Source organism: Onychomys torridus, chromosome 5, assembly GCF_903995425.1.
Source record: "Onychomys torridus chromosome 5, mOncTor1.1, whole genome shotgun sequence".
NCBI classification, from domain to species: domain Eukaryota; kingdom Metazoa; phylum Chordata; class Mammalia; order Rodentia; family Cricetidae; genus Onychomys; species Onychomys torridus.
Window position 1 is genome coordinate 119,132,344 of NC_050447.1, and position 13,719 is coordinate 119,146,062.

General features: G+C 42.8%; 1 protein-coding gene across 8 annotated transcripts in view; it reads right to left on the reverse strand.

Moving 5' to 3' along the window:
- Positions 1-13,719, reverse strand: part of Atxn1 (ataxin 1) — a 425,225-nt gene that overhangs the window by 301,875 nt on the left and 109,631 nt on the right. For 5 of the 8 annotated variants that reach the window (XM_036189208.1, XM_036189213.1, XM_036189205.1 and 2 more), the window contains one exon: positions 10,968-11,089. The exons of the other annotated variants lie outside the window; for them this stretch is intronic. The gene's annotated coding sequence lies outside the window, so the exon portion shown is untranslated. The remainder of the gene's footprint in view (positions 1-10,967; positions 11,090-13,719) is intronic. 8 annotated transcript variants of the gene reach the window in all.

Sequence of the window (13,719 nt, forward strand, 5' to 3'; positions counted from 1 at the left end):
GCTGGCAGGATTTTTTTTCCTTTTTTTTTTTTTTTTTAAGTTTCACAAACTAGTACGAAGGAAAGTTGAATATATTTAATTAGCATATGCGTGGGCGTGGCTTATGCATATTCATTATCAGGGAAGGATTCGGTCTACCAGGCCTGAAGTGTACAAAGTTAGGCAAGGAGTTGCAGAGTGCTGGGTAGAGGCAGCCTTTAGAAGCAACAGCTTACAAAATTATCATAAAAATCAGGCACGGGGTTTCCAAAAGGCTTTGGAACTAAAGGAACCCTATCTTCAAGATTCTGCCCAGCCCATCCTACATGCAAAGATCTGTATAATCTCAGGGCAAAGATCAAGAACGACATACGCCACCCATTATTGTCTCTTCACCACTCAGGTATTGTAAATTCTTTAGTACACATTTTTGCTGACCTTGAGTGGCCAAATAGAAGTGTTTACACAATATGTTTTAGCTAAGCTGTTAGTGAATGCTTGCGTGTAACTTGATTATCTATCTATCAAGAAAACCTATACTTTCCTGCCATTTGTCACACAGCAAAGCACGATTTGCGGAGCGCCATCTTCAGGCTTCTCAGAGAGGACTTTGGATTAACACTGCGGTACAACTAAGGTTAGTGGCTCTAATGGAAAGTGGAAGTGGCAGTGCCGCACACGGTAGCCCTGGCATTGGTCAAAGTAGAGGAGAAAGCCCTTTCCGACACCCACTCTTCTGATTCTGAATCTTTGTCTAACACTTGGAACCCAATTCATTTAGAACATCCTAGTGTGTTGTGTTCCTGCATGGCTGGGGATCAGACCCAGTACCTTGTACATCCTAAGCAGGTGCTCTACCACTGAGCTAAGCTCTTAGCTTTCCAGCACATCTCAGTAATAACTAGAGAGAAGAAAGAAAACCTCGAAGCACTCCAACTTCAAATCCACCCAGACTACCCTTTCACCAGAGGAACAGCATGCATGTTAAAGACACTTAGAACATCACAGGCTGCAGGGAGTTGAGCTGGAGCTCTGCCTTAGTGTTCCAGGAAGCCATTCCAAACTCATTCAGTTTCAGGAAGTAGAAGAGACCCTTCTGAGTTCTTTTCCTTAGTGGTTTTTAGAGCTTCCGTGTCAGGGAAGCGCAGCTCCAACCAGCTATGGCAACCGCTCTCAGGGACTTCTGAAAACAACACATTCATTCTGACACACTGACTCACACTACTTTTAATTGTGGCTCATGCCAGACGTAAATAGAAGAAGAGCAGTGTTCACCTCTACTATGGATGCACCTCTGCTCCCACAAAGAGGAATACTTGTGCTTTGAGTCACACAGGCACCAGTGGGAAAGGCTGTGATTCACCCATTTCCAAGGGCGAGATCACGTGGCACAACCCAGTGTCGGACAGAGGCCAGTAGACAGCACGATTAATTAGAAAATGAAAGCAAAGAAGAGTAAATACAAGGTCTATAAAGAACTCTGAACACTTCCTAGCAGGCATTACAGAAATTCAAGCCTGCTTGGAGAATACTTCAAATAATTCAGTCCAAATAGTGGCTGAAAAATGAGAGGAAATCAGAGCCAAAGATGAACAGGAAGGAACATGAAATGCCACAGCAAAAGCAGGGAAAGCTTTTGTTTGATGACTGTTATTTTCTTCACTTAACAAGAAGAAATGTCGAGGCCCTTCTCCTGGGTTCTAATAGAACCTAGTTTCTGCAATTAGACTGAGATCCACAATGTATTGGTAATTAATTATACAATCAAGTATTGATAGCAAATCCTTTACAGAATAAAATCGTATTTCAAATGCTGCATTAAAAACACCATATTAAACAAGTGAGCACAAAGCCAGGCATAGCGGTCAATGGTCAATGCTTGTCATCCTAGCACTTAGGAAGCAGAGGGGAGAGAACCTGAGTTCAGAACCAGCCTGTGATATACTGTGGGTTCTAGGCTTGCTTGGGCTACACAATGTGACCCTCTATTAGAGAAAAAAAAAACCAAACAAACAAATACAACAACAAAAGTTGGGACCCAGACGAAAAAAATAAAATAAAATAAAATAAAATAAAAGGACTGTATGATTTTTGAGTGGTATCTTTAATAACCAAATGCACTGCATAGAAACAGAAAGTTGAATAGGGAAGTCAGCTATGTTAGCACACACCCTTAACCCCAGCTCTCTGGAGGTAGAGGCAAGTGGATCTCTGTGAGTTCCAAGCCAGCCTGGTCCACATAGTTCCAACCCAGTCTGGTCTATATAGTGAGATCCTGTCTCAAACAAACAAACAAACAAACAAACAAAAAAGTAGGAAAAAGAAAGAGAGGGAAAGTAGAGTGGAGGTCTTGAGGGGCTGGAGGAGGAAAGAGCAGAGAATTCGTGGTCAGACAAGTAGAGTTTGTGTTTGGAATGATGAGAGAAAGCCTCAGGAATGGGTGGCAGATGACGGATGTCCCACACCAGAAATGTACACAATGTCACTGAACTTATAAGACTGTATACTTAACAACGGTCTGTACCGTTTGCGGGTGTGTACACATATGTTTGTGTGTGTGTGTATGTGTGTGTGTGTGTGTGTGTGTGTGTGTGTGTGTGTGTGAGTGGCTTGCTGTATCCATGATTCTACTTCAATAGATCTAACCAAAAGCAGATAGAAAATATCTAGGAGAAAAAAAAATTACAATGGTATTTTCTACATAGAGATTTTTTTTCTTGTCACTAGTCTCTTAATACTAAATAACAACTGTTTTCATAAGACTGACATTGTTTTCGGTATTGTAAGTAATCTAGAGATGGATTAAAGTGTATGAGGGGATATGCATAGAAACACATGCACACATATATGTATACATATGATGGTAATGTAACACAGTGACAGAGCACTCACCTAGCATGCATGAAGCCCTGGTGTGGTGTGTGGTAGCAAACGCTCATGACTGAAGTTCAAGGTCGTCCTTGGCAATATGGCAAGCTAGACTGGGCTATAATGAGGCCCCTCTAAAATAGAAGTTCTTATGTGTGTGTATATCTATATACACAGAGATAGATAGATAGATAGATAGATAGATAGATAGATAGATAGGAAATGAAATTATCACATTAAGGACATTTGAAAGTAGCATGTCTGAAGTGTCAGCTGGGTCACTACAATGCTGTTGGCTCACTGTCCCCCCTGAGAAGATGAGATCAGGTAAGTTCCAGGTAAGGTTGGAGGGGACACTAGTGTGACCACTCAGCAGTAAGGTGGAGGTGGCTGTATCCATTCCTGCAGAGTGGGTGCAGCTGTGAAGAAGCTAAACACCTGCAAACCTGTTCCACCATGGTTACAAAACACAACTCCCAAGGGACATACACACAAAGGATTTGATATTTTAGTAAAGTTTACACCAGATTGATGCCATAGCACAGACAACTCCAAAATCTGTCTAGTAGAATATAATATAAATCTAATATAGATTTAGGTTGAGTTTCTATAATAATCCTTCTGTGGCTTCACTGGTCTTGCCTTGTGATAGTGTGAGGTAAACTTCCTCTTTCCCGAACCAGGCAGCCTTGGGAAGCCATCACTGCCCTGCCTGCTGCTGTACATCTCAGGGCTATAATGAATCTGGGTTCAATCAGATGGAAGAAGCAAAGTGCTCGCCTTAAATATCCAGGGCTCCTGCTAGGCATTCACTCCCAAATCTATTTACTGTGAAGGGCAAGCTCACTTTGCAGGCTCACTCTAGGATGCTGGGCTCATACCAGTGGCTAATTTGACTGCCTCCTGCAAATGGCCACCTGCCAGCAGCATCACTTAGACTAAAGCTGGTCTAAAGCTGAAAACAAGTTCTTCCCCCATCAACCTCTGCAAAAGCAAACACATCCTTGAGGGGCTTCTGTGTAAAGCAAGAGGCTACCTGCTAGCTCCAAGAGCATAAGCCAGGAGAAGAAACCACCATGTGGAGACTGAGGCCAGACTAGGGCTCAGGGTTTGAATCCTATCTTTACCAGCTACAAGCTGGGTCACACTCTCCAGTCCCAATAGCCCCTCCCATTATAATATCATATAACTTAAATGTAAAAGTTGCATACCTGTCTTTAAGACATCCCATGAGGATGGAAGATAAGACACATACAAGAGTATCTTAATATACTAATTGGGTAGGAAAATGTGCAAAGGGCATTTTCCAAAGCTTTGTTGTGGGTGCTCTGGGGGTAGGCTTTCCCAGTTTTTAATGTTTTTATAAGAAGCCACTCACCTATGCTTCCATAAGGAACCCAAATAAATCCAGTGGTTCACTAAGCTGGACTTAAATGGAATCATTTCTTTGGATTATTGTAGATGTTCTCTCTGGGTGAGCAGACATTTTTCCACATCTCCCTAGGAAAAGTCACACAATGGTTTCTTGCAATCTCTCACGGTGCCCTCATCAGACTAATTACCCAGCTCTCTGTATGTCTTCAGGTCTGCCTCATCTTGTCTAGTGGGGCTCATTCACCCCTATCCCCAAGTGTGTACTGAGCTAAACTTGAAGGAAGACACTCAGAACAAAGTGGAGATTTTTATTATGAAGCAACTAACTAAACATGTGAAAATGTTAACAACAACATTTTCAGAAAGCCTTACATGCCTTAGCTCACATGGATTTTAAAGCTCTGGGAGGTAATATTTTCTTTTCCTTATCCAAGATGGATGAGCTGAGGTTTGGAGCAGCTAATGGCTTGCTCAACATGATGCAGTGAAGTACTCTAGTCTGTATACAGACTATAGTGTTCATCTTGATGGGCAGTTTACCAGGAACTAGAGACACCTAGGGACACACTTCTGGCATGTCTGTGATGGTGTTTCCAGAGAAACTTCAGTGAGATGGGAAGACAACACGCCCCTGGGAGTATGGGTGGCACCCTCTTATGGGCTGGGGTCCCCAGAGGAGTGCCAGCAGTCACCTCTGCTTCCAGACTGGGTTCCGTCCCACTCTGTCTCTCCAGCTTTGAGATGCTCTGGCTTCCATGCCTTATTCGCCAGGATGGGCTGTCCCCTCAAGCTACAAGCCGGAATAAGCCCTTACTGATTTTGTCAGATCATGTGCCACAGCAATGGGGACAGCGACTCATGCATAGGTCCTAGTTCCTTACTCTTTCATGCCTTCCCTAATTGAAGCTACTATAACAGAAATTATCAGGAGGGAGTTAACTAGAGGAGGAAATCCGGGTCTTATCCTGCTCACAAACACATCTGCCTGGGCTAACCAACACCAGGCATCCTTGGATCAGCAGCAACCACAACATCCTCGTACAAACTGGTCTAGACAGTCTGTAGAGGGCAGTTTGGGATAAGAGCCTACTATATCGGGAAGCAGCAGAGGCTGTAATGAGAATGGTGGGAGTCTGTTGCCTCCCTGAGTGTGTGTCACTAGATGTTTAGGATCACAAAAGAGCAATCTAAGAATCAGTACCTCCTCAGAAATGATGAGTGGCAACAGAGGACCGATCTCACAGCTGCTGGGCAGTGAGTGCATCAGAGAGGAACTCAGAGGTACAGGGTACCTGAGCTCATTCACTTCAGCCAGGCTGGATCTCCTGAGCCATCCTCCAAACAACTTAAAGGTCCAGATTTTAACACAACACAACACTTGGGTAAGAAACGTGAGATACTCAGGGCTGGCAAGATAGCTTAGCAAGTGAAAGTGCTTGCTGCCCAGGCTGATGACCTGAGTTCAGGCCGCAGGACCTATATGGTTGTCGAGGAGCATTAACCCCTGCAAGTTATCCTCTGACCTTCACTCTGGAGCTCTCTCACATGCATACACATGCCCCCACAAAACACATAAACTAACCAAAAATATCAAGAAAAGAAAACGAAGGCTTTGAGTTTTAGTACGTCATCTGTGCAAAACAGGCAAGCATCAAATTCCATGAAATGCTATGAAATGATGTGATGTTTAATGTGTCCAAGTCAGTCTGTAATCAGGACGGGAGGACCGACTTCTTAATTACTCCAGGGAGAGATCACAAAGACTGGAGGTTACATCAGAATGCCATGCAAAAGCAAAAATAAAAACACCTGGCAAATTTCAAGGTGAAAATTATCCTTTCCAACTCATAGATGCAAACTAAAAAAACTAATAGGAAAAAATCTATTTTATATACTATAGAATTGAATGACCCCCCAATGTGTAAATACAGAGATTAAAAGACGCACAACTGGATGCTGGAGAGATGGCTCACTGGTTAAGAACACTTCCTGCTCTTCCAGAGGACTGGAGTTCAGTTCCCAGAACTTGTATTGGCATGGGGACGGTGTAGCAGTAATCTTAAAAGTCTTATTAGTAATATCAAACCTGAGGCCAGTTATTGGGGTGAACGCTGGAAGATCAGAGAAGCAGAACAAGCCACAGCTTCCTCACCTTGCCAGTTCCAATAGCCGCCAGTGATATTTTATTTGTACTGAAATGTGATTTTATTTGTATATTAATAAAGTTGCCTTGGGGTCACAGGAAGCCATAGCAGAAGCTGGGCGGTAGTGGTGCACGCCTTTAATCCCAGCACTTGGGAGGCAGAGCTAGGCAGGATCTCTGTGTGTTCAAGGATACAGCCAGCATGGAGACACACGCCTTTAATCTCAATACCAACCATAGAAGACCTGGAGGTCTGTACAGACAGGCAGTGACGAGAAGGTCATGTGGCTGGGTTTACAACCAATGAGAAGGCAGAACACAAAGTCTATACAAAAGACAGGACATAGGAAGTAGGTTTCTTGCGGAGAGGAAAGACAGAACAGCAGTGAAGGGTAAGATTTTCAGTTCTCAGCTATTGCTCTGACCTCTTGGCTTTTAACTCTGCAATTGGCTCTGTGTTTCTTATTTAACAAGACGAATACATCGACAGGACGGGGCTTACAATGGTCTATAGCTCTACCCCCACAGACAACCACACACATATACACATACACATGCACATAGATAAAAACACCATCTTTTAAAAAATACATATAACATGCCTCACAAACTCACTGTCAAAAAAACCCCGCAAATTCCTTGTTTACAATATAAAATGTGAGTTTTTCACATGGCATTTTTTAATGTGATATTAAAAAAAATCAGTCCTACTTCTTTCATAAAGGAACTCTTAGAGAATAAAAATTAATTTTGCAGAAGACCTTTCATTTACTGAAGCCAATATTTTTTTTCCTTCTTTGGTATTTTAGCCAAATAGAATTCTTAGAAATGAGGGGAAAAGAAAGCAACAAGCGTATTCCTGGAGCAGGGTAGCCTTTCACAACTGAAAATGTTACGTCAACCTTTTTAATGCTATCCAGTCTTGACTTTTTAAATTCCCTTTCAAAATCCCACACAGTCACGCAATTCTGCCAGGAGAGCAAGTACCATTAGTCTAGATTCCGATTTGTCGGATCATCATCATACAAGATGAAAAATGGCTACAAAGGCAGCTTCCGGTAAATTCACAAAGATTCTTACAATGGAGCAGAAATGTTTCTATCTGTTGTTAAATTTTTATAGGACCAAAGTTTTAACTTAGGTTGTCTAGTTTAAATAATTTAACACTAAATCAAAGCATTTTCATAAAATTATTTAGTCAGAAGCATCTTTTTACAGTTTTTGAGAAACAGTACTAGGCACTGGGAAATCTGGCCAGTGGTTGAGTGCTTGCTTAGTGTGTAGAGAGTCCTGGGCTTAATCCTCAGCACTGCACAAAATCCAGATATAGATATCCGTCTGTAATCCCAGAGTTCGGGAAACGGGTGCAGAAAGATCAAAAGTTCAACGTCATCCTTCACACATATAGAGATGGAGGGCAGCCTGGGCTGCATGGGCCCGTCTCACAAAGCACCAACAGCAACACAAAAGAATACTCTTCTTCTGGAAGGTGCCACAGGAGCCCAGGCAAGTGGTGCTGAGGCCTGGAAGAACACAGGGCCAGGGAGTGGGAAAGAGAAACATCTAACAGGAGAAGCCAAAGCATGGTGAATGGGTGAAGAACAGGAAGAGGATGCGCCCAGCAGTGGACAGGGTTCAAGCTGCCATCCGATCCTGTATCTCTGAATGAGAAGTCCATGGAAGCAGATGGGATAACCTCAACTTCAGATTTACCATCCTGATGCCCCACTCATTCCTTCATAGAATAAGGAGACCATCACGAGTTCTTCTGTCAGATCTACCCACCACGGCTGCATGCAAACTACTGGTGAGGGGTCTTCCAGAAGCAGGGATATCACAGGTTTCTTTAGAACCCAGTCAAATCAAGTTGACTGCCCCATGGCTCCAGGACAGGAGGTGTAGCAGGAAGAAAAGGGAAGGAGGAATCAAATGTCACCACTTCAAGCTGTTAACATCAGATTCAAATCCAGAGGCTGCCACTGCCACAGTGGAGCTTTGACGTGTGGTCACTAAGGCTTAACTTTGTCCCTTTCAGTAACGGGATGGCTCTCCCGCCACCCAAACTAACCATCATAAAGTTCCAACAGCTGAAAGAAATACCACTGGCAATAAACTGCCAAGGACAGCCGATGTGGTCTTCAGAGCTGGCTGGTCTTTTGTGGCTTTTCTCCAGTTGCTCAGCACAGAGCAGATGTCCCCTATACTACAGACCTCAGTAGAAGCTACTGCCATTACAAGGGATAGGGGAAAGAGACATTAAAGAGTTTCCAAAGAGCCTCTAGCCTGGAGAGAGAGTGCTTCATGTGTTTAGCTGGAACAGGGTTCCCAGAGTTCCCAGACAATGCTGACTGCCCATCCCCCAAAGGTGAGGCAATCAAAAAGTAAATGTGACTGATGGTGGATGTTACCTACATCATAAATAAAGGAGCCTTTCCTGGGAACTTTCCTTGCACTCAGACCTGGCACCCTTTGCTGTGGGCAGGAGGCCAAGGGAAATGTTCATAATTCGTCTCTAGACAGTTGTTTTAAACTTCTGTAGGCCAAGAGTTAGGAAGGAGGAGCCTTCTGAGCTCCCCAGCCCCAGAGCTTCTGATTCCTTAGACCTAGTATCACTGTGTCTGCTACTTTAACAACCACATCCTGGTGAATCAGATGCAGGAGGCCCTGAGATGAGACCACCATTGAGAAACATCGTCCTGTGATCTCCTACAGCAGTCTGAAATACAAGCGGGGTGACAGCAAACACAGCTCTATGTAGCATCTGAGTGTCAAAGACATTCACCAAGAGGGTGAACTGAGGCGAGTCCTCAGAACTCACAAAAGAACTGATGCAAAGAACCTGGATTTCTGGTGGGCAAGCCTTGTCTACAGGGAGCCCCCAGCAAATGTCTTCATCAGGTTTGTGATTCACCATGGCCCATGCACACAGTATACATATGCAGAGAGAGCTGGGGGCTAGCATTCCCCAGCAGACAGGAAGGACATACTCTTTCCAGAACACTTCTAACCTGGCATCCCCAGATCACACTGTAACTCTGCTGAGTTCATGTGGTTTCCTCTACCTCATCATTTAACATTTGTTAGAGAGAGAAAATGATGTTATGAAACCCTAGTACTGTGCTGCTCTGAGGCAGACAGCTGCTAAGAAGATTGACATGTGACCATCATTTAAACTGTTATGCACAGCTCAGCTTCAGGAAGGGGATGTTTAGTAAGAAAGAAAATGAATACATTCTTCTCATGGAAAAGAAAGTTTGGGACTCCGTGGCGTGAAAGGGCCATCCAGTTACACGGTGATAATAATCTAGGAGCTCAATAGGAAAAATTAAAAAAAGACAAGAATTTAACAGAGCCTAGTCTTGCTTATTTTAATATAAGATTCATGAAACACTCTTTTATTAATGTCGCAAGGGAATTAAATTATTAACCACAGAATCTGAGAGTCCTGTTTCACCAAAAGACAATGGAGATGAGAGTGTCCCAGGGGCTGGACCTTTTCTTCCACACTGGCTGCTAGAATGACCTCCCTAACTCCCTGCAGATGATAGTTTGCCCCAGGCACACTGTAAATTCTACTGAAGAGAACTGAAGACTACTGATTATTTAATTGTACTAGAAGGCACTGAGCTTTCAATTTGTAGGAGTCCAGGGACATCATCCGGGCACATATACTTTTATAGCCCAGTCATAGCAAGTGGTAAGTTCTCCCAAGCTCTTCACCATAGGGATGAGCAGGGTTTGCAACTGAAGGCTGTTTCCAGAAAATACCATGAATAAAGCCAAGAAGACATCTTGAGAAAGAGATATTAGTTTAGTATATAATTCGGATTTTTTTTAAAATCATGTATTTAAAGCTTGGAATGTTTGGACTGTAACTCTTAGACCCAGGTCACCACTTAGGGGGCCAAGACCACCAGTAAGCAGGAGGAGTAAAGTCTATCAGGAAGGTGATTATGTTTCACAACAGCTTATTATATAAATTTTAGAGAGAATTGGAAGACAGAACCAAAAGGTTGCCAACATGAGGAACAGAGCAGTTTATGAAAAAAGTACCCGTTATCCTGATCGTACATTACACACTCTATATTCCTTTCAAATGACCACACTGTGCCCCATTTTTTAAAGTTACTCAATAAGCATTTGTTGAACATGATCTGGAAACTCCTGATAACTCTACCTTGCCTCTTCCAATTCTTACAGAATAAGAGTATCACCAGATAGCTAGACCTCCTTTGTATGACTCATGAATCCTTTATGCATTCAGCTAAAATGGAACCCATGGACCACACAGATCATTCGTTGTGTGTAAAGTTGTGTTTTTGCTGTTGCTATTTTTTTTATTGCTTTGTTTCATTTTCCCTAACCACAAATGCCTTCCTCCGAGGTCTTACTATCCTGCAAAGTTCAGAAATGAATGTATTAAGTAAATCTGGCACTTTCTTGGCTTTTTGTCACAAAAACAACATTTTCAAGAATGTCTTATTGCTTGAGCTATGGGGAAAATGGCTACACACCTTATTCACTAAAAATCCCAGCACGCCAAGTAAATACCACTACATGAAATTGAAAACATGTAAATGCCAACTCCAATGGGCTGACTTACCCCCAAGCATTCCTGTTTCAAGCTCATTCACGCGGGCTGGAGTCAACTCTGTTTTGCTCAGGGTCTACAGGAACCCTACTTTTGAAGCTTCAACACAGATGGTTTCATGCTCCCCCAGTACGCTGCAGTTTAACAAAACCAAACACCAAGTCAGAGTGGAAAATGCCACTTCAAGCAGTTAGTGAATATGCAGGGGAAATCCCTGGGCTTTCTCAATGTCTATCTTATAATGTCAAACAAGCATGTCAATCACCCAAAGAACCTATCACACATGTCATCTACATTGGTGCTCTAAAATACTGGAAAGAAAGGGAGAAAGAAAGAAGGAAGGAAGGAGAAGGGGAGGGAAGGGAAGGGAAGAAAGGAAAGAGAAAGGAAGGGAAGGAAAGAAAGAGGGGGGGACAGACACAGACAGAAAGAACAAGACAGACAGACAGACACAGAGATAGATAGATAGATAGATAGATAGATAGATAGATAGATAGATAGATAGATAGATAGATAGATAGGTAAACAAAAAGAAAAGAAAAGAAAGCAAGACAGCATACAGGGAAGACTAGTTTCCAGTAGGCATGTGCTCACAACAGTTCAAGTTCCCGACTAAATGAGGGGAAGAGAGTTGAGCTTCTTTAGGTTTGAATAACTAAATATAATAACTTCTAGGTGTCAAGGGTAGAAAGCAGAGGAAGTTTTGTTTTTTAAAAAATTACTCATTTTGCCCAATAAAGTCTAAGACTGCCTAGTGTGATGGTACACACCTGTAATCCCAGCACTGGAGACATAGAGGCAGGAGGATCAGGAGTCAAGGCCAGCTTGGGCTACACAGTGAGATTATGTATTTGAAAACAAAATCTGGCTGTTGAGAAAATATTATTTTTCTTTAAATATAGAGCTTCAAGAATAGAAAAATGATAACATGAAAGAGAAAGGAAATTTCCATTTTGTGCTTCAAATGAGTAGTTGCTGGGTTTCCCCCGCCTGCCTCTTGATAAACTTGATAACTATTGTCTCCTCCCAGGGTGGAAAGGGCCAGTTACTGTACACAGTAGGTATGAAATGGATGCCAAAGGTATGCATGCCTCTTCACCTGACTCCAAACGGCTGATGATGCCCACACTAGAGCTGCCTGACACCCAGCCTTTCTGGAAAGTTCTTTTCCTGCCTTAGCTGGATGCCAAGTTTTCTTGCCGGCAGCTATGGCTCCAGTTTCTCCTGAATCATGGTTAAACCCCACTGTTTTGTTTTTTGACAGCAGCCACTTGAGAGGACAACTTCAAAGGAGTCTGCAGCCCATTTTTATTCTTTAGCTTTGCAGTAGTAGTCCTCTATCTAATTTGAAAGCCTGCTGTAGGGTTAAGCGGCCATTCAGGGGTTGGGGGTGGGCATGTTTAAATTCATGTAGACAATTCCAAGTGCTGAGAAGCAGAAAGCACCGGGTTCTTGGTTAACGATCAGTCAAGTGAGTAGAGTTTAGTACCAGACTACCAGTCTGGAAGTGCATCTGACAGAAAACAGAAATGGTCTTTTGTTTTCTAGATGATATAAACACCCACAAAAAGTGGGGTTATAAGGGTGCCATTCATTTTCTGAGCAGTTTTCATGAACTATAACTCACCCCCACTAGGATATATGGTAGTAACATGGTGACCCAAATCAAGATAAGCCTGCAAGTTCAAAGAAAAACTGTCCTGGGAATGACAGAATTTGGAAGGAATGGAGGCGTTAGTCTCACAGTAAGGTATTTGCTGATATCAAACTTTTTTTTTCTTTGAAACTAAAAATAGCTCCCTGCTCTTGTCTTCATTGCTACCAACTCTCTATCTGGGTCTTACAGAACTGGGCAAGATCTCTGCAACTTCGTCTAACTTCTACAGAGAATTGGCCATCTGGCCTAGAGAAAGCCATGTACATCTTAAAGACACACAGGAAGTGAGTCAGAACTCCGACTAGACTTCGGCTTGAATGACTTATGTTAATTGACTCATTTTTTCATTTTTATTTTATCTTATTTTGAGACCTAGCTTTTCCTTCTAGCCTAGGCTGGCCCCTGATCTTCTCATGTAGCCCAGGATATCTCCTGAGGGCTAGGGTTACAGGAATCCCCGCTCAGTGCTCTTTTGATCTTTAAAGGTTATTAATCATTTAATGTAATGGAAAGTGGCTTTAAACCAGAACAGCTCACCAGAAGCCTCACATTTCTATTAATGCAGGGAGCTCAGTGCTCAGATTTGCTTTTGTCCTTAACAAAGAAATTCATTTCCGGACTACATTCCTGTTACCTGTCTATGAACAAAATGGATTCATATGTGGGGAGGGGGTTGGGAAAGGGGATCTTCTCTGGCTGCTGAAGGCATGTGTCTCGAGACTTGTGGGTTAGTGCTCATATATGTGTAAAGAGTGAGAAAGAACTCATCCAAACGGGCAGCAATCTCCATTTTCCTCACCCCTCCCGGGGGTGGGGTGTAGTAGGGGGTGGAAGGGAGGAAGGGAGTTAAAAATGATTCATTTTGTGATTCTCAGTCAATCCTCAATTATATTCACTGTGATAGGCAGCAAAGGAAAGCCATCAGCTGGACAAACCTATAGTCCCAGAAGGCAATAGGGAGGGGAGGCGAGGCAGGAGGACTGCTGTGAGTTCTACTTAGTTCCACCTAGGCTACATAGTGAGCAACAAGCCAGTTAGCGCTATATAGTAAAACTTGTCTTCAAAAAAAAAAAAAAAATCAAAATGAAACTACACAGACAAAAACAA